This window comes from Hemicordylus capensis, chromosome 4, assembly GCF_027244095.1.
Source record: "Hemicordylus capensis ecotype Gifberg chromosome 4, rHemCap1.1.pri, whole genome shotgun sequence".
Classification (NCBI taxonomy): domain Eukaryota; kingdom Metazoa; phylum Chordata; class Lepidosauria; order Squamata; family Cordylidae; genus Hemicordylus; species Hemicordylus capensis.
In genome coordinates, this window is record NC_069660.1 from 41075903 (window position 1) to 41097558 (window position 21656).

The 21656-nt window shown below is 41.7% G+C and overlaps 1 protein-coding gene across 19 annotated transcripts in view; it reads left to right on the forward strand.

Annotated features, from left to right (window-relative positions):
• The window catches only part of PTPRT (protein tyrosine phosphatase receptor type T), a 938880-nt gene that overhangs the window by 514060 nt on the left and 403164 nt on the right, over positions 1-21656 (forward strand). The window lies entirely within an intron of this gene.

Below are 21656 nucleotides of genomic sequence, written 5' to 3' on the forward strand. Positions count from 1 at the left end.
GCACAAATGGCCTTGGCGAGGCCTGGCATGACCCAGGGCCTCGCTGAGGCCATCTGCACAGGCATGGTGGCATCCAAAATGGCTGCCGTGCTGAACTACGAGCCTCCTACGGGTGATAAGGGGGCTGGTGGGGGAAGGGGGTAACCTCTGCGGACACCCCCCCCCACCCCCACTGATGCCTCAAGGATCTTCACCTACTACTGTAAAAAAAAACTTTTTAAAAAATATATGAAACACCCCCCCCCCAGACCGCACTGAACCGGGGAGGGGGGTTCGAGGGGGTGCCGGACCGAACTGGTCCAGTCAGATTCGAATCCGGTCTAGACTCGGATTCAGGCCAGCCAGTTCTGTGCACATCCCTACTTGGGACCTCAATTTTCACTCTGTTGCACTGTTCTATCCAGGCAGAGCTTCTACCTTCCAGGGGTGTAGCTATAATTGAACAAAAGGGTTCAAAGAACACGGGCCCCCAGCTCCTGAGGGCCCTCCAGCTCCACCCCTTCCTATTTTCTTCATTATCTCCCTCCCTCTGGGGGGGACTCCAGAGAGAGGGATGAACACGGGCCCCCTCTCCCCTAGCTACGTCCCTGCAGTACCTTCCATAAATGCTGTAGTGAGAAGGGCAGATCTGGCCCCTTTGACACCATCCACAACTAGGGACCATCTCATGGTGATTGCCCCTAATTGTCATTAGCGTAATCTCAGGCCTCCCATTTGTTGGAATCCATAACTAGGATATATACATACCCAACTCACATTGACTTATTCCCATATGTTGCTCCCTGCTCCCTCTTAACCTACCCTGCCTGGGGATCCTTCAGTCGATTACAGACAGCTATTTAACCATGATTAGGTAATGATGAGTTCCACGTACTTCATGTTTGGAAACTGTGTCCCAGTGGATCCCGTTTGCTGGAGGTGGGGGCAATAATGGACTAGGGATGTTGTCTTCATGCTCTTCTTGGACGCATCTAATTGGCCACTGAAGAAAGCAGAATGCTGGAATAGATAGGTCAAAGATAGCATAGCAATAGCAATAGCACTTACATTTATATACCGCTCTATAGCCGGAGCTCTCTAAGCGGTTTACAATGATTTAGCATATTGCCCCCAACATTCTGGGTACTCATTTTACCGACCTCGGAAGGATGGAAGGCTGAGTCAACCTTGAGCCCCTGGTCAGGATCGAACTTGTAACCTTCTGGTTACAGGGCGGCAGTTTTACCACTGCGCCACCAGGGGCTCAATTGAGTCCAGCATCTGGTTTTCTACAGTGGCCATTCACCAGGTTTTTTTTTAATGTTTCTGCGCCTGGAGTGGCTGCTTGTCAGTCAGCACTGGAAAACCAGGAAGCCTGGTCAAAACATCCTGGTTTTAGTCCAACTGTTATCCTTTCTGAGGATTGAATAAAAGAGGAGAGGATTGCAACATGAATATAATGCTGCATTAGATCATGCAGCTCTTAAGATATATTTCTCCCTAAAGCTCTGGGTTGTGCTTTTAACTTGGAGAGAACAGTGCTTTGTCTTAACTCCATAAACTCCATTAAGCTGCCTTTGTAAATCACCTGAGCCACTGGACAGATTGTGTAATGCAGAGTTGTTGCCCAAAAGTGGCTGTATGAAAGAGGCTTGAGATAATTTCACTCAGCAGGAAGTTGCTTAAACCAGGCTTTAAAAGGCACCATTTAGGTGAAAAAAGAGACGTTCAAAGCTGGCATTTTTCAAGTAAATAACTTTTTAGCTTTGATATGCCTGTTTCATGCTGCCGTGTCAGTCTTGAGGGAAAACATATCCTAAATCAAAGTGGGCAGCTGAGAATAAAAGCAAAAAAAGATTATAATAAAGAGAAGGAACACAAGTAATAAACAAACACACCCACATACACACCAGACATGGTTTTATACCCAGCACATCAAGCCCCCTTAGGAATGAATTTGTAATGTGCAGACTGGATTTGGATGCACTGGTGAACTTTTATAATCTCCTATTCAAAACTCAGCAAGACAATATCAAATATAACAATAGGGGGAAATATCTACTGTGTATTCTCCATCATTACGATTATTTGGCATTGTTAAGTATGTGGCCATTTGAAAAGTGTTTGATTCTAAGTAGTTTTGTAGCTTGGGTAAGTGCACTTCCATCATAGCTACTTCTGTTGATAGTCTAAAATGCTTTAGCAATAAAAATAAATGCAATTAAATATTTAATCAGAACAATATTGCATATTAACCAACTGGCCTCTTGTGTTAAAATGAAGCTGTATTGTGTTGATGATGTAAAATGAACAGGCAGTTTACTAACTCGCCACATATTGGCCATGCCCAGTCTTTTGCCAAGAAAATATTTGATGCTGTAAAGTAAGGTTGGCAACTAGAAGTCTGGAGTCAAATCTGACCTGATGGATGTCAACTGTCCCTCCCTAGTCATAAGAACATAAGAACAGCCCTGCTGGATCAGACCCAAGGCCCATCTAGTCCAGCATCCTGTTTCACACAGTGGCCCACCAGATGCTGCTGGAAGCCTACAGGCAGGAGTTGAGGGCATGCCCTCTCTCCTGCTGTTACTCCCCTGCAACTGGTACTCATCCAACTAGAGGATAAAAGAAGTATGAAGAAAATTGTATCAGAACTTTCAGGCAGGCCAGTTTAGGGGGCTGAGGATTGAGATGTTGACATACCACCCTGCTCTCCCTCTCAGGAAGGCTAGTTGCTAACCAGGATTGAATAATTTACACAGAATAGTTAGGGTGGGGAAAATGCCTAGAACAGAACTTGATATAAAGCAAAGCAGGTTTCTATGGTGGTTGGGGTAGAGACATTGCTTCAAACTGAGATATTTTAGGATAAAATCATTTGCCCATTTCAGTAAGTAGCAATTGTCTGTTTGCTTGTCATAATGCCAGATTGAACATTAAATCATTTTAAGTAAATGGTGAACTAATAACATGTCATGCAGGATATAATGCAGGCGCTGGTCTTGTGGTAGCAAGCATGAATTGTCCCATTTGCTAAGCAGGGTCTACCCTGGTTTGCATTTTAATAGGAGACTACATGTGTGAGCAGTGCAAGATATTTCCCCAAGGGGCTGCTCTGGAAAGAGCCTTTGCATATTTGCATGTGGAAGGTTCCAAGTTCCCTCCCTGGCATCTCCAAGATAGGGCTGAGAGAGACTCCTGCCTGCATCCTTGGAGAAGCCGCTGCCAGTCTGGGTAGACAATACTGAGCTAGATGGGCCACTGGTCTGACTCAGTATAAGGAAGCTTCTTATGTCCCTATTATCTAGAAAGGAGCATTGGTGGTGAAAATGTACTATAATGACCCAAGGAAGGGAGTAATCATGCACTGAATAGATTCAGTTATCCATGATTGAAGTGTGAAGCTTCCTGATTAAGCCACTTGATACCTACCTAAGGTAGCTAAAATATTTGCATTATTAAGTGATATTTTTCTCTTCTCCTCTGAAAAACACCAGTTAACTTTCCATTCTTTGAAATTAAAGTGCATATTCATCTTTTTCTATTGATCCAGTCAAATACCACCTTGTCTAATTGTATGAGCTTCTATATTGTATGTGCTCTCCGATGATATCTCAGGCATTTTTATTTATTTATTTATTGTAAAAAATTTATATCGCCTTTCATAATGTATCTCAAAGCAATTTATAAAATATAAAATACCAAAAAAACCCCATAACATTTACACTGAAAACCTTAAAATAAACATTAAAACACATAATCACACCAAAAATTAAAAATTAGAGGGGGAGGGGGGAGAAAACGGAAAACCTGGCATGGTAATTTTATGTGTGTGGGAGGGAAAGTGTCAGTGCATTCTGTGACATTTCACTCTTAGAAAACACGTACCAGTATCTAAGTAAGAATATCAGTTCCCTTCTCACTAAGTGTTATCGCTATTTTAATCTCTCCCTTCACCATGAGATAGATTATTTATTTATTTATTTATTTATTTTGAACCAAATGTGATATGTAAGCCATACATAGCTCACCCCTGCTATACAAGGTTCTATATTTATTATGTTGTTAGTCTGGTAGTTTCGCCTTCTTCTGGTCATCTTCTGAATAAAAACAACATCATCATTTAGCACCCCATTCCAACTTCCAAGAGCTATACATTTCAAATTATTTGATAAGTTCAGTGTATGTCATGCTGAATCACTTGATTATAAACTTGTGAATGATGCCATTACAGGCTTAAATGGCCAGTGAGTTTCTGATAGTTGGTCATTTTTTATAAATCATGTTCTATATTCCTTGCATTGGTATGAACATTGTGAGATGAGTTGATTGCACATTCAGTGGGAATGCTGCAGTACAATACAGTATATACATAACATAACAATGTATGTTCTATTTCTCTGACACCTTCCCCTATTTATTTTACATGCAAAATATATATAACCCAAGTGCAGCTATTGGACTGTGCATACAGTTTTGTATTGGGCTTGCACTGTATATTATCATTCATCCATTCATTCATTCAGTGTATATACCACCCTCTCCAAAGTGACTCAGGGCAGTTTAAATTAAAATAAAACACACACAATAAAACAAAATTTAAAAAAAATGAAAAAGATTAAAATTAAATCTATATATCATTAAAAGCCAGGCTAAAAATTTGGGTCTTTAAGGCTTTCCTAAAGGCCTCCAAGGAAGACAATCCTCTTAAATACATGGGGAGCACATTCCACAACCCAGCGGTGATAACTGAGAAGTAGGAATGTGAGAAATGAATGTGAGAATGTGAGAAAATGATTTGTACCCGAATGTGGCCTATTTGTAGATAAAACAAATCACTCATGTCCTCAATTGCCCAGATTCAGGTACAAAACAAATCACCCCCTATTCGGATCTGAAAAATTTGTAAGTTTGGACCTCCATTTGGCCAAAGTGGGTTGGGTGGTAGTGCCCAATTGGTGGAAGCTACCACCCAAATTTCAAATAAATTGGGCAAAGGGGTGATTTTAAAAGAATTTTTGAAGTTGGTATGTCTTTGGGGCAGAAAAGGGGCAGAAAATGGGTTTCGGGAGCATAAAAGTGGGTCAGGTGGTAGTGCCCCAAAATGGGTGCCTGCTACCATCCAGATTTCAAATAAATTGGTTGATCTCACTCTTTTGGCCCTGGGACCCTTTTTTTAAAAAATCCGCATCTATTCAAATTTGGAAAATGCGGGTACAAATCAAATCTGGGGTAATTCAGGGGGTCAGATTTGGACCCAATACAAATTGGGGGTGTTTTGATTCGGATACAAATCAAAATGCAAAATTTGATTTGTGCACACCCTACTGACAAGGCCCAATCCCAGGTCACCACTGGCTGAACCAGTGGCACGCAAAGATGGACCCCTCCTGATGTTTTTAATGAGTGCTCGGGATCTTGTAGAGAAAGGTGTTCTCTCAGGTAACCCAGACCTAAGTGATTGAAGGCTTTAAAGGTAATAACCAGCACTTTGTGCTTTGCTCAGAAACACATCGGCAGCCAGTGCAACCGTTTCAGAACAGGCATAATGTGGTCTCTTTCGGATATACCAAAGACCAATCTGGCTGCTGCATTCTGAACTAATGAAGTTTTTGAACTACATTCAAAGGCAGCCCTACATAGAGTGCATTGCAGTAGTCCAAGCTGGAGGTTACCAGCTAGTGCACCACTGTTTTCAGGCCATTCTTCTCTATGAACAGGAGGAATTGTCGAATCAATGACAGCTGGTAAAATGGGCACCTAGCTACATCCTCAATCTGAGGCACCAGGATGAGACCTGGGTCCAAGAGCACTCCCAAGCTATGGACCTGTTCTTTCTGTAACTTCGTCCAGAACAGGAAGTTCTGTCCCAGCTTGCAGGTTACAACTTCCAACAATGAACATCTCCGAATTGCTTGGATTCAGCTTCCATTTATTCAACTTCTTCTGGCCCATTGCTGCCTGTAGGTGGGCATTTAAGGGGCTAAAGCAATTTCCTAATATTGATGACAATGAGAAATAGATTTGGGTGTCATCAGCATATTGATAACACCCCACACTGTAAAAACAGTGCCTCCTATCCCCAAATCTCTCAGGTTACCCAGAATGATACCATGGTCAATGGTATTGAAAGGTGTTGAGAGATCCAAATAACCCAACATGGTCACACACCCTCTGTCAATTCCCTGGCAGGCTGACCAAAGCTATCTCAATCCCATAGCCTACCCTAAAGCAAGTTTGAAATGGGTTTAGATAATCGGTTTCTTCCAAGACCACTTGGAGCTGGTTAGCCACCACCCTCTCAGTCATCTTACCCAACAATGGGAAGTTGGAGACTGATCTATAATTATTTATCACCAAGGGATCCAGAGTGGGCTTCTTAAGAAGGTGTCTAACCACTACCTCTTTCAAACAATGTGGCACCCTTGGCAATGACAACATTCACTTAAAAATTCCCAAAGGTTCAGCTGAATGGGGCGGGGGGAGATCATCTTGTTGAACTTTAATCTTTTCTTTATGCTAAGGCACTTTTATTTCCCTTACTGAATCTTCTTGCTGTATAATCTTTCTCGTCCTAATTTTTCCCAAACCACAATTTACTCCAATTGAGTGCATACCTTACATTATGTGTGTCCATGATGTCCAACATGTCACACATAGTGCCATCATCAAAAGTTTGATTCATTATCAGAAACATGGGTCAACCTTTACTTAACCTATAATATTAAACAACACAGTCGCCAAATGAGGCAAATGTCAGTAAATATGGAGGAGGAACATGGTGCTGAAAATAATATTATCAATAAACTGACAAATGCCAAATAAATTAAACACTTTTCAGCTCTCATGAAATTGAACACAACATGAGACTAATAGTTTTGGCTCAGCCATACTTTGGTTAAAATTTGCCGACAACTGGACAGGTTATGTCTTGAACTGGAACTTGTTTACAAAGCAGAGCTGGAGGGTTGAAACATGTTACAATGGCAGTTGGGTTTCTGCTGAGCATGATGGGCTCCTGCTGCCTCCTCTGTTAAGCCCAAATGTTGAGTTCCTGCTGGGCACTCACTGCTCCTGCATTGAGCATAAGGCTGAAGGTAGTGAGTGCCAAAAGAGCCAGCCCCCAGTGTAATTGTCTTCCCCTCCCCTTTGCACGCAAATGGAAAGAAGGTGATTTGCTTTGTTCCTCCCCTTTTCCATTATAATCACACTGAATGGGGAGAAAATAAGCTCACCAACAGAGGACGCAGCAAACGAGAGCGTCAGATGGGCTGGATTCTTTTTTAATTCCAGCCCAGAGCATGCCCCTTGCCATCCAAATAAGGCTGGTTGTGAGGGGTGCAGGGAGTAGGCAAGTAGGCAGCAGGTTCTGGGCATCCAAATACTGTGGGGCATGTGCTTCTTGTGCCCAGTCTTCGCAATGCTGATGTCCTCTGCAATGGGCAGAGTTATCTTGATTTTAATAATGAAATTATTAAATTTCATTATTACTAGTTAGTATTAATTAATTAATTAGTAATTATTAAATTTCATTATTACTAGTTATCTTGATTTTAATAATGAAATCCAACAGCCTTTTCTTTCTCTAATCTTCAGAAACTAAGAGTCACAGATTAATATTTTCTACCTACCTTTTTTGATTCCTCCTCCTCTTCCTCCTTTTCTTAATTACTGCTAAAAATATTTATATAGTGCTTTTCAACAAAAGTTCTCAAAGCAATCCACACAGAGAAATAAATAATAAAGATGGTTCCATGTCCCAAAAGGGCTCACAACCTTTAAAAAATAAAACCCACAAAAAACATGACACCGGCAACATCCACTGGAGCAAGCTGTGCTGGGGTTGGATAGGGATAATTGCTCTCTCCATGCCGAGTAGAAGGGAAAGCCACTTTAAAAGGTGCCTCTTTGCTCACTTACCAGCGGGTTCTAAGATTAATTCTGAATAAATGAGATGAGGCCTACTTTGTATATTATGCATTTCTTATAGGAAAGTTCTTCCACATAGGAAATAGCATAAATCCTACATATAGAGGTTTCAATATAGAGAAATGTTTTCACTCACAGTATTTCATTGTATTATATAGAATTTCTATTTTATTACATTGTATTATTTAGAATATAAAATATTTACATATAAAACAACAACAACAACAACAGTTTTCATGGTGATTTATACAGTGAAAGGCATGAGAAAATGGCTCTGTCCCAAGGGGGCTCCCAGCCTCCAAAGAAACAGAGAGGATACACCAGCAATGGGCACTGTGAGGGAAATCTGCTGAGTTAAATAGGGGCAGTTGCTTTCCTTTGTTAAATATCAGAGAGCCACTGCTTTCAAAGAGGCCTCTTGGTCAGCCAGGGTTTTATATGACAGAAAACCAGGATGTGCCATCACCTTGCAATCTATGTAGAAGTTAACTACCATACATTCACTGAAATACATAAACATGCAATTGTCACATGTGACAGCCTTCATGAAAGTGTTATGCTTAACTGAACTTCAGTGCCTTCTGTGCAGAGCATGTGCTGTGTTTGAAGGGGCTCTAGGGGCAGTTGAGAAAAGTGAAGAAAATCACAGGTAAATAAACTGGATTTTCCATCTTCATCAAAATGAATATGATATGAAGCAGAGAATAACGCAATAACACAGTCCTTTGGATAGTGCTACATAGCATTGCCTTTGTGTCTTGCAGGGTATCTTGCTACGGAATAGTCTTTATATCTTCCAGGACCATATGCTGCTGTAGGTTTCTGTAAAGGAAATTTGTGATCCTTCGGTTTTTTTAAGCAGCCACCCACACAGAGCTGATTGCTCTTGATCAAAAACTAAATCCTAAAGCAATTGAACAGATTTTGAGGCAAAGATGTAGAATATGTCTTCCTGTTCTAACTCATCATTATTCCAGTCTGGCCATCTGCATCTGGTGGCATGGAATAACGAATTAGCTTCTTCTATAACTGTATTTCCTTCATATTTCATCTTATCTAATTTAGTGAGGGTGAACTTCCGCTTGGTTAGATTTGGAAATGGGTCACCACTCACTGGTGATGTGGATTTTTGGAGAATCCTAAAAAAAACCCTATTTTATTCTGTAAATTCTGGACTAATGATGCTTACTCTACTTTATCATATTCTGTACTTTCTTCTGTTTTTGTCTAATTCCTGGACAAAATTGGCATGCAACACACTGCTGCTTCTGGGAGGAAAGGTTTTATGGGCCCCACTGTAAGGGGAAGTGAAGTTGAAAAGGCCAGGAAATTATAGACTAGGAATAGCTAACAGACAATGCACAGAAGCCTTCTTAAAGGCTATAATTGGATTGGACTGCAATGTTTCCTATGGCTCGGTCAGGCAAATTACAGAGTTGTACAGCTCCTTCCCTGCTCCCCTGGGTTTTGGATCTTCCCTGGATTTTTGCATGATTGTCTGGATATGTAACACTCCCCACATTTGGTAAATCTAATAACAGAATCATAGGATTTTTGAGTTGGAGGGTCCCATGCTCAGTGCAGGAAATGGCTAAATCACCCCGATAGATGGTTATCCAGCCTCTGCTAGAAAAAGAAGGGCCAACCAATGTACAAAGCAGACTGTTACACTGTGAAACAGCTCTTACAGTAAGCCTAAATCTGTGTTTAGCCTAAATCTACTGTTATGCTGAGGAGCAAGAGAGAACAAGTCCGTTCTTCCTCTTATGTGACAGCCCTTCAGATATTACATGACAGCCCTTCAGATATGTAAGCCACCCTGAGCCAGTTTTGGAAGGGCAGTATATAAATCAAATCAATAAATAAGAAGATAATAGTCATATCCCCCTTTAGTCTTCTCTGCTTCAGGCTGAACATATTCACCTTCTTTAACTGTTTCTCAAAGAATTTGGTTTTCAGACCCCCTTACCATTATCTGAACCAATTCTAGTTTATTAATGTACTCCTTAAAGGGTGGGGACCGGGCCCAGAACTAGACACAGTGGGCAGCATCCAGAATAAGTTAATCATTTCCAAGTCCAACTAAAATTAATTGGTCTTAAATTAGTTATGACTGTCTTTCCTCTTTGATTCCAGTGGTATTTAATCATGACTAATTAGTCTGTATGTTGCTCAGTATTCCAAGTGAGGTCAGACTAGTGCAGAATAGAGTGGAACTATTACTTCTCATGGATTGTATGCTATGCCTCTATTAATGTAGCCCACAACTGCGTTATAAGGATGTGATTAAAGGAGGTTTGAACACAGGTTCTGTGCCATGGGGAGTGGAGTAGGGAGTGGGAGCTTTAAGAAAGAGGAGAGCAGGTCCTTACCTGCTCTCTTTGCCACTCATGCAGCTTCCTGCTGGGTTGGTGTGCTTCCCAAGTACCCACATGTGGTGCCAGCATGCACATGGCATCCACCATGACACCTCAGTTTGTATACATCCTTGCTGTGTTAGCTTTTTCAACAGCAGCATCACTCCATGTTCAGTTTATGTGGTCCACAAACACACCTAGACCCTTTTCACATGTACTGCTGCCAAGCCAAGTCTTCACCAGTTTTTTATGTTTCTGGTCTAAATATAGGACTTTACATTTGTCTCTGCTGGACTTCATCTTGCAGATTCTGGCCCAGTGTTCAAGCCTGTCAATATCTTTGGAATCTTGTTTCTGTTTTCTAAGATGTAAGCCACCTGCCCCCAGATTTGTTTTGTCTGCAAATCTGATAACTTCACTTCTACTCCCTCATTCAAGTCATTTACAAAAATGTTGAACAACACAGGGCCCAGGACAGAACCCTGTGACACTCCACAATACCTCTCTCTAGGAGGACGTGGAGACATTAATAAAGATTTATTGGGTTAGGGTATGGTTGCTCAACCAGCTGTGAATCCATCTTACTTTAGTATCCTCTAACCCACATTTTACCATCATGTCAACAAAGATATCATGAGATTCTTCTTCAGATGCTTTGCTGAAATAGTTATGACTCTGTGCATGGCATCCCCATGATCTACTAAACTGGTAGCTCTGTCAACAAAGAAGATAAGATTGGTCTGACATGACTTATTCTTGACAAACCCATTCTGGCTGTTACTAACAATCAGATTATTTTCTAAACTCTTAGAGAGACACTGCCAGGGAGCTTCTGCATAAAGCAGATGCTCTACCACTGAGCCATGGCCCTGTTATATCAGTTGTGCCCTATGTGTTTGATGTTGAGGATGACCTTTTGGGATATTTTGTTAGATGTGCATTGAATCAGATTGTTAGTATCTGTCCTTTACTGTATATGCAGCTGCCTTTTTCATGAGATAAATATGTTTTCCTCCACCCCACTCTCTAGTATCTGTTAAAACAAAGGACAGGAAAAGGTAGTGACTCACTACTCAGTGACCTTGATGTCTTTCAGACAAACTTTCAGATGAACATGCCTTTTTACAAAGAACACCAAGATTGGATGCCATCCTGGAACCAAAATGTCCTGAGTACTTAAATTAGAAAAGAAATCTGAAATGCACACATGAGCTTTACTGCCCAGGGCTCTGTGGAGTGTGCTCTGAGTAGAAGAGGCTGTCAGCAAACAATACAGCATGTTCCAAGAGAACAGTAAAAGCAATTATCTTCTTTGGCACCCTTGCTTTGAAAAACAACAGTGTTGTAGGGCAGGGAGCTAATTGTTCCATCTGTTGCTTTGGGTCTGTGATGAAGAAAGTGCTGTTTTCAGTGTTTTGCTTCATTGTTTAATTCATGCAATGCCCAGTATGAAGAGAGCCACCAGATAAGAGTGGGCTATGGGCTGAAAGCAATACATATTAAATGTGTTTTAAAAGAGTGCAAGAAGTTATACAGTTTTTGTTAGGTGCATCTGGACTTTATTTTTGTTGTGTTCATCAGAGTAAATTTTAGTACATTACCTCACTTGACAATATTTTATTTTTAGGATTACACATACAAAAACAACCACATATTACCATGTATTATTTTTGCAGACTTTTCCCCCTGAAAAATGTAATTTTTTTAAGTTTTGTCAAAAGTTTTCTAACACTGAGTTGAAGGATGGAATTATTGCAATTTGTATGTGCTTCATAATTCTCCTCTGAAATTTGGTGATTAATATTCGATGTGTTAATAGATATTAAGCACATATTTGATATTTGACATCATGCAGCATCAAGAATTTGATGTAGCAGCCAGGATTTGACAGCAGTAGTTAGAATTTTGTAATCATCAGTAGACAACATTCAACAGAATTTAATTGTATATTAACTTCCTTCACTTAACCAACCAGCAGTTAAATGTCATATTTATATTCCAAAATTTGAATCCTGATTTTTAAATTCAGATTGTGACAGCAAACTTTGCACTGTGAAATTTGAAAATGTGTTAGATTTTGAAATGTTTTGAAATTTCATTTCAGATCTAGTTGGAATATATCTGAAAAAATCAGAAATATAAGAACCCCTAATACCTTGCTGCAATTACTGCAGAAAACTGTGAGAGTCCTTTGAGTCATGTTTGTAAGGACTTGAAAGCCTTGTAGCTTCCCTTGAAGTTCCATAGATGTTTTACTTTTAACAGGCATAGCCTTATAAGAAAGGATGGCAGATCATTTATTTCCAGAAGAGGAAGTCTGACACTTCTTTACCTATTATGGGTAATAGGAAGTTATCTGTGTGGGGAATAAGTGTTCAAATAGTGAGTTTTGTCATCCATCAGAGAGAACAATAGGGGGAGTATTAAACTGAAACACACATTGTAAAGTAACTGATCTCTTATGACATGTATCTACAGAATGAATAGGAAAGCGGCAGAAGTATGACAAATGTCATAACAGAAGATTTGCCTCTGCATTGTATATCTGTCAACATACAGTACAACAGGAAAGCAACTGATGATATGCATAGTTTCAGTAGTATGTGATGATTACTACAGATATAGCACATATATTTGGTTAGATGTAAAGAAGTTGTATCAATAAGCTTCTCTAACAAAGCTAGCAAAGCACATTACTCAGATGGGTATTTAAGATGGCATGCAGTTTCTGTAGTTTGTGTGTGTCTGTGTCTGTGTCTGTGTCTGTGTCTGTGTGAATAGAAGTTTAGTGATTTAGGAATCCTAAGGTCTCTGTAAATTGGAAACTGTAGGAGCATAATTAGCTCCTAGCTCCATGATCCGGAACTAGGTTGTGATTCACAGAGCTATGTTGGATCCACATGTAGTTGATGGGCATGAAACATGATTCTTCTCTATTCCTGGCACACACTTTTGTGCAATTTGGGACCCCTCAAAAGATGGGAAGGGGAAGAAGTGGAATCATTTTAATCTTATTTCTGTTAAACTGGCATCTACCAATAGTTCTCTTCTGTAGGGAGATGCCTCAATGTTGGGAAGGAAGGGACATATTCCCCTCCCTGTGGCTTCACAGTTGCAGTATCCCAAATTGCTTCCTTGAAGTGTACCTCTTACCTGAGCAGCAACCATAGCTGATGTCTGGAATGGTTGGCAAATGGAAGAAAAGGTTAATGGATCCAATGGAGGCCTCTTGTCCAAGGGCCTGAAAAATCTGGAGCTGGTCATGGATGTTTCCTGGAGCTAGCTGCATGACACCAAAAAGTACTAAATGTGAGACCAAGATTATAACTACATGGTGATATAATTATGGACAAACTCTCCTTTGCTCAGTTTGGAAAAGGTCAGCAAGGACAAGCATCTTTGGTCGGGATGTGCACCGAATTGATTCAGTGCACATCCAAGGGCAGCAAGGGGTTCCCTTATACCTCGTGCAAGTGGCAGTTTGTGCCACTTGCCTATTTAAAACGCAGCACCGTGGCAATGGGATGCATCCCCTGGCATCCCTCACACAACATTGGCATGGATATGGCATTTTGGCCCCAACGCCATTTGTGTGTGGATGCCGCGTGATGCATCCAATTGCTGTGTTGCAGTGTTTTAAATGGGCAAGCTGCCACTTACAGGAGGTATTTCTGTGTGAACAGCGCGGTGATGGGGGTTTGGAGGATGGGCAGGTAGGACCAGCCCACCTCCTTTTAAGGGAACACCTCATCCTGTGCTGAACCGTTCCAGCACCAGGGAGTCAATGAGCTTCGGGCTCAACCCTAAGCATTTGGGACTGGTGAAAGTTATAGCACTGATTCATATTGCCTTAATCACTAGAACATTTGTACAGTATTTAACACTCTGAGGCTTCCAGGAGGATTTGTGTGTGTGTGTTATTATAAATTGGAATAGCAATTAGAGAATATATTAAAAGTCTTTATAAAGACCATAATCTGACAAGGTAGGGTCAGACTAGCTTTGGAAATCCATGATCCCTTAGCAAGGCTGCTCAACCTGGCTGTTGGCCAATGTGGCTGGGGATTATGGGAGTTGTAGTTCAAAAACAGCTGGGGTGGGGCTAAGTTGAGCAGGCCTGCCTTAGAGTCTTGGGTTGTCTGAGCTTCAGCCATAGTTGCCTTGAGCCTTAAAAACCGTTCTTTGGGAGCTGTTGCTTAGCTCTGTGTGTAGCAGTTGGTGTCCATATTTTGGACAAAAACAAGCACGTCTTTTGTTTTTGCTTACATGTCTCACAGTGTAACATGGGTGGTACAGACTCACCCATACCACTCTGGGTCTCTAAACCACCCAGTAATGCTGCTGCACAAGAGGACCATACTGTCACTGCTGACTCTTGTGCAATCATACACTGCATGCGCCTTCCATTATTCCTAATGGAAATAGCACACAACATGCGCAGCAGTGTCACTGGTGATTCAGAGCTCTCTCTAAGCCCTAAGAACATAGGAAGCTGCCTTATACCGAGTCCTACCATTGGTCCATCTAGCTCAGTATTGTCTGCACTGACTGACAGTGACTTTTCGAAGATTTCAGGCCGGAGTCTCTCTTAGCTCTGCCTGGAGATACCAGTGAATCTGGGATCTTCTACATGCAAGCATGCATATGCTCTTCCATTGAGCTATGGCCTCATCCCCTAAGGGAAGCATCTTACAGTGATCACATGTAGTCACCCATCCAAATGCAAACCAAGCTATACTCTGTTTAGCAAAGGGGACTATTCATGCTCACTACCATAAGATCAGCTCTCCTCTTGCTGTGCTGTGAGACATGTAAGCCACTGAGGCGGGTCTCACGATCCGTGAGACCCACTTTTTTAGAAACTGTGGGGAGAGCGGGCTAAGCCCGCTCTCCCCGCAGATGAGCAGGCAGGGAGCCCTGGGCGGCCAGATCGGCTGCCCACATGGTTGCCAGCTCCGTGTCTGAGCCAGTGGGGGGTAGGGGAGTGGGGGCCACGCGGCCCCCCGCAAGCACGCAGGGCATACTGGGGAGACCCCCGGAGCCGGGAGGCGGCTTTTCACCTCCTGGCCAGGGGTCTACTCATGAGTAGGCTTGGCGCGAAGGCATGCCGTGGCTGCTCACAATTGTAAAAAGCAGGTTTGTGGAGCACTCGCTCTGCAAACCTGCTTCGTACCAGAGGTTCCCGAGCGGGTTACCCGCTCTAGAACCACCGGGCTTGCAGCCGAGCCCATTGGTTCTGACAATTAACAAAAACCAGGCTAGGCTCTCCTAGCCCAATTTTTGTTAATTGTGAGAATAGCCCCACTGTCTGCACACGTGCAGAACTTCAGTTTACATTTTGAGTGAGAAAAGAACTTTGAAGGAAAATAATGTTTGATTCTGCATCAGTCTGAGCTAGGCAAATTCATTTTCTGAATCAGCTCATTAGGAGGTTCGGCAACATTGTTAGTAGTTAATGGGTGGCAGCTGTTTTTATTCATGACTGAATCTGAAACATTGCTGTATGAACTCAAGATCTAAATTTCAGGCATTGTACTACAGGGAGGGGCTGTATCCCAATAGAAAAGCACCTGCTTTGCATGCAGAAGGTCCCAGTTCAGTACCTGGCATCTCTGCAAGCAGCTGTCTGAAACCCTGAATAGCTGTTGCCAGTCATTGCAGACCTTGATGGATCAATGATCTCATTCAGCATTAGGCAACTTCATGTGTTCGTATTCTGAAATGAGTCATTATATGGCAACTTATTTTCCAGAAGTGTGTTTTTCCCCCATGAGATATTCAATAACTTATGATCCCAAATGCTAGTTTGGATTGAAATGTTACCAGTTATTGTTAAATGTGTATGTTATGAGGCATTCAAAAGAAACCTTTATCATGGGAGTCAAGTTAGCATTTGGTAACATTTCTGTCCCAAGAATGATTGTTTTAACCTTCAGTTGCCTCAATGAAATAACCATTATTGTCATGGGGTAACTTGAGATCCCATAACACTACAATGTTACTATCATGGGGTAACTTTGTAATTTTGTGTGTGCAGTCTGTTCTAAAGGGAGGAAAACATATTTCCTTCTTATAGATTTTAGGAAACATGGGAAACTTATGTTGGCTCTCCTGTTTTATGATGGTTATTATATTTTGTTTCCACTTTCTACCTGAGATAATAGTGACATAACATACAAATTTATGATAAACCCACCCTTCCCTTGGGCATAAGGAAAAAGTTGTATGGTTCTTTGGGCCAAAACCAAAAGCAGTGCTTCACAGCTCTACATGATGGAGATCAGGCAATGCAAATATCTCATTGTGACACATTCAAAGAGTTATTTGCAGATAAAATCTCTCACATTCACACTCATCTGTACTCCAGTATTTCTGCAGTGACATTTAGGGGGGTGTCCAGCAATCCCTCTTGTGAGATTAGATTGGATCAGTTTCAGTTTATGACACCTGTGGACAAGGTACTTGGAGCGGTAAGGCCTACATAGTGTTCTTTGGATCCTTGCCCAACATGTCTGATTTCATCTTGCAGGGAGGTTGCTGCTGCTGGCTAGTTGATATAATTAGCCAGGGAGAGCAAGATTTTATATTTATTTATCATATTTTTATACTTCCTGATATGTACATCTCTAGGCAGTATACAGAATTTAAAACAATATAGAAAAGTAAAAACAGATAAAAATTCCACAAACACAATGAAATAATATCATAAAACAAATTATTGAAATTAATTCCAGTTGAAAGCCTGTGAGAACAAGTGTGTCTTGAGGATCTTCCTGAAAACAGAGAAGGAGATGCTCTTATTTCAACAGGGAGCGTATTGCAAAGCCCTGAGGCAGCCACAGATAAATACCAGCCCCAAGTCGCCACCAAACAAGCCCGTGGCAACCGGAACCGGACCTGTCCAGAGGACTGTAATAAGCAACATCTTGTTTGAAGGAGGTGGTGATTAGACCCCTTCTTAATAAGCCCACTTTGTATCCCTTGGTGATGGATAATTTTAGGCCAGTCTCCAACCTCCCACGGTTAGGTAAGATGATTGAGAGGATGGTGGCTGACCAGATCCAAGCAGTCTTGGAGGAAACTGATTATCTAGATCCATCTCAAACTGGCTTTAAAGCAGGCTATGGGGTTGAGACAGCCTTGGTCAGCCTGATAAATGACTGTTGCCAGGGAATTGACAAAGGGAGTGTGACTCTGCTTTTGGCTATCTCAGCAACTTTTGATACCATCAGACATGGTGTCCTTCTGCATCACCTGAGGGATTTGGGGATAGGAGGCAATGTTTTACAGTGGTTCCGCTTCTATGGCTCAGATAGATTGCAGATGGTGGCATTTGGTGACAAATGCTCTACTAAAAGAGAGCTACTATATGGAGTCTATCAGGGCACCGTTCTGTCACCAGTGCTTTTTAATATCTACATGAAATGGATGGGTGAGCTCATCAGGGGATTTGATGCAGGGTGTTATCAATATTATGAAGACACTCAAATCTATTTTTCTTTTTCATCGATATCAGGAAATTGCATTAGCCCCTTAAATGCCCACCTACAGGCAGTAATGGACTGGTTGAGAGATAATAAACTGAAGTTTAATCCAAGCAAAATGGAGATGCTCATTGTTGGGGGTTGTAATCTGCAAGACGGGATAGAACTTCCTGTTCTGGATGTGGTTACACTCCTCCAGAAAAAAAACAGGTTTGTAGCTTGGGAGTGCTCATGGACACTGGTCTCACCCTGGTGCCTCAGGTTGAGGCTGTGGCCAGGAAAGCTTTTTACCAGCTGTGGTTGATTCAACAACTCTTCCTGTTTCATAGGAAGAATGACCTCAGAACAGTGGTTCATCAGCTGGTAACCTTGAGGTTGGACTATTGCAATTAGCTCTATGTAGTGCTGCCTTAGTGCATACTGTAGTTCAGAAGCTTCAGTTATTTCAAAATGCAGCAGCCAGTAGGGATGTGTGAAATGGCTTGACCTTCAGCTGGTTCGATATCAAACTTGGCTGGCTCAAAGGCTCAACAGTGAACTGGCCTTGAGCTGGCCCAGACCCTGTTAATCTTGAGCTTGAGCCAAACCCGCCCCCTGGCCTGTTTGGGGGTTCTAACTTTAAAAAAATTAAATAAGTCACCACTTCATTCATGTCATTCGTGCGGTATGGCCAGGGGGGGTCCCTGGTGGTTCCTTTCCACATGCTGTCTTACCCCCAGTCTTGAAAAGGCCTAGTTTAGGTGGTTTTGGACCCATGCTAGGCCTCTGTGTAGTGGCGATGGCCATTTTGGAGGCCACTGTGCATGCTCAATGGACACCTGTGTGACCCACATTTTTTTTATTTATTTCAGTTAGAACTTCCAAACCAGCTCGAATTCAAGCCGAGACAGGGGAGTTTTTTTGGGGGGGGGTGTGTGTAAAACTGAACGTGCCTGGTTCTGTTTGAGTCCAGCTCAGATTGGTATCTGGTGTGTCCTGGAGAAACCACATAATACTAGGGATGTGCATGGAAACCTTTGCCGCCGGCGGGGGTAGCGCTTTAAGGGCGGGGGAGGGTGTACTCACCCCTCCTGCCGCATTTCCCCCGCCGGCACGTTGTTTTTTGTAAGCCCCTCGGGGCGGCAGCGTTCCTCCCTGCCGCCCTGTCTTCCCCATCGGCCGGAAGTGGCCAGAAGTCGCGAGTGCGCGTGCGCCCATTGTGTGCGCGCACGCACATGGCAGAAGGGCGTGCACGCAACAGGCGCACGCGCACTTGCGACTTCCGGCCACTTCCGGCTGACGGGGAAGACAGGGAGGCAGGGAGGAATGCTGCTGCCCTGAGGGGCTTACAAAAAACAACGCGCCAGCAGGGGAAATGAGGCGGGAGGGGTGAGTACACCCTCCCCCGCCCTTAAAGCGCTACCCCCGCCGGCTCCGAAATGCCGAAATGTCCCCAGTGCTGAAATGTTTCGGAGGCCTTCATAATGGCCTCCGAAACGTTTCGGGCACATCCCTACATAATACCTGTTCTTAAACAGTTTCATTGGCTGCCGATATGGTTCCGGGAAAAGTAGAAAGTGATTGTTATTATGTTTAAAGCCATGAATAGCTTATGCCTTGGTTACCTGAGAGAGCACCTTTTTCTACAAGATCTCCAGCACTCATTAAGATCATCAGGAGGGGTCTGTCTTCGGGGGCCACCAGTTCATCTGGTGGCAAGCTGGGATAGGGCCTTCTCTGTGTTTGCCTCTAGGTTGTGTAACATGGTCTCCATGGATATAAGAGGTTTCTCTTCCTTGGAGGCTTTCAGGAGACCCTTAAAGATCCAACTTTTTACACTGGCTTTTAATAATATTGATTGTTAATTTTAATTTTGATCTGCTTTTAAATGGTTTTTTATTTTAATTGTTATGTATTTTTTATTATAGTGTAAACAGCTCTAAGCCACTTTGGGAGGGGTGATATATAAATTGAGTAAATAAATGAATACATAAATAAATGGGAATTAGACCAGTTTAAGATTGTTTCCAAGTTTGCCAATGTGTTCAAAAATTTAGAAATTGGATTTTTAAGAAACCTGCCTTGTGCCCTTCAGTTCTGCCTAGTGCTCCCCCCCTTTAAAAAAAGATCCCAACCATATTATAAAAAAAGGATTGAGAGGTATATGAAAAGAAAGTCTCATTTTTGCTATGGCTACTTTTCTTCTCTCGCTGTTCCTTGCTTAATGGATTGCAGCATCTCATTGTGTCCATTACTTTCATAAATAAGTCACAAAATAATTTTTTAAAAAAAACCCAAAAAACCCCCACCTCACTAAAAGTCTCTTTCGGTAGTTCTCTGTACATTCTGGGAAGCATAATGAATTACAATTAGCATACCAGTGTATTTTCCACTTTCTTGTTACTTCTCTCTATGCAGAATTACATAGAATACAGGTTGTAAGCCACTTTAGCTTTATTACACACAACAGTTGCCTGAATATATGCAAAATGTATTACTTAAAAATTCCATGCATCAGTGATTACTTGTTCCTTTACTTGTTACATTCATACGTCTGCCTCCATTACATTATTATTGAGACAGCCTCTGTGGGTGATTCTCCATTATAGGGTAAGCAAGCATTGGAAATTCTCAGGCTTTTTCTTATATGAGAAGAGGAAGAATTGTCTCAGTCTGTTCCTGTCATGTGCAAGTATTTTTCTTCTTAGCTGCGTTTATTTAATGGCTTATCTGCACTAGCTTTTGTCTACTTTTTCATGGAGAATAAAGTTGCAAATGCACATTTAATGCTGGTGGAAGTCAATGGATTGGCAGCCTTTGAGAATGTGTCCACCAAACAAATTCCCTGAAAATACTAGTAAAATAAGTTTTTCTTTTGCCTTCTTGCATCTGGTTTCGAGGCTGCTTCAGCTCCATACAGACACTTCTTAAATCTGCAATTTTTTAAAATCCCATATTTTTAGGTCAGTAACAGGTCTGTGGAGGATTGTAAGGGCGTATGTGAAGCCACCTTGATGATTCAAGTTCTGTTTGTTTTCTAGAAAGGTTTGCATGAGCAAAATACTAATTCAGGCTCAGGGTTCCTCTGGCCTTTCTGTTGAGACTTTTTTGTGCAGTGATGGACTTTTGGGGAAGGCTAAAATAAGACATTAAGATCTGGAGGAACTGAGTTGCTTTGCCCCTCCCATGCTACTAGCAGATGATAATGGAACATTTAATGAGTTATGAGTACTGAATGCAATAATCATAGTCTTTTCTGTTTTGTAACTAAAGCAGTTTCAGACTTCAGAGCTGCAAGATGTTTTTGCATCTGCTCATTGGTGTAAGAGAAGTATACAAAGGACCCTAAAATTGAAATAAACTATGAGGCTTCATACTTAACACAATTGCTTGTGAGAGAGACAGGCATAGTGTGCAGCAGTGGCCTCTCCACTCACGCCCTCTAACATTTCACACTTATATAATTTACTATAACCTCATTCTTTTAAAAAAAAAAACCCTTACACTGGAAATCATAGAATGAGCATCCCCTCCATTATTACAAACTAGTAGGTGAGAACAGTCGTTGGCCAGGCAAAATCAATCTGCTTTTTTTTTTTTTAAAGTTATTTACATCTCTGCTTTCCCTCAGCATATTCCAGTGTTGAAAGTATTTCATTCAGCTACTTTAAGTGGCAGGATTGTTTATGCAAAATTTGGTATCTGTATGTTTAAGAAATAAAGTTTAATTGTGAAGTGTGACTTTATTTTGCACAAACAAGCTCTTTGTAATATATTATGTCTATATATGGAAAAAAATTATTAATGTGTTTGCAAAAGGGAAGTAAAACAGTAGTTTGGAATGTTTATGAAGTCAACTTCAAAATTCATTTTATTTAATAATTACTATCTATAATAAATTTAAGTCTGAGGGCCTGTTCGGACATAG